Source organism: Hakea prostrata, unplaced genomic scaffold (genome assembly GCF_041222555.1).
Source record: "Hakea prostrata isolate BN-2017 unplaced genomic scaffold, UWA_Hpros_2 contig_8, whole genome shotgun sequence".
Taxonomy (NCBI): Eukaryota; Viridiplantae; Streptophyta; class Magnoliopsida; order Proteales; family Proteaceae; genus Hakea; species Hakea prostrata.
In genome coordinates, this window is record NW_028291127.1 from 438,154 (window position 1) to 438,785 (window position 632).

Here is a 632-nt window from a genome sequence, read left to right on the forward strand (position 1 = left end):
TCAGGTTCAGATACATACTGATAGACTTAAACTATCAGCGCTCTACTATCTAGATCACCTTTCCCAGTTCTTCATTCCTTAGCTCTGTGCTTCTAGCAGGGCCGTTTGTGATTAAGTTCATCGACTAACTTAGCCTTCGGAGATGGACTCCCGACCCCCGCGGTCGGGCCACATCTGACGCTTTCGTTTTGCAGGTCATCACGAGGAGATCTAAGGGCTGAGCAGATTTTGGACGCATCATTTGGCACTGTCTGTGGGAAACGACTTGAAAAGCCATGGTGACTAGATCAGGAGCAGCAGCAGCCGCTGCACAACGCAATTCCGGTGTTCAGATCCCTGGAGCGAATAATCCAGATATTCCTCAGGGAAGCCAAAATCCTATCGAGGTAGATGAAGGTCAGGGAGGACGTAATCCTCCTGATACACTCCAAGATCAATTGGATCAGGTAAAGATTCAACTCTTGGAGGTGAGCCAAGCACTCCGCATGCTCACCAGACGAGTGGTTTTACCACAAGAACCTGATCAGCGCGATTCAGGGAGACGTGCATTGCCACGTGATCAGAGATTGGCTGAAGACCGGAATATCGGTCAGAATTTTCGGGAAGGAGACCGAGGACTTAGGAGGATTGAT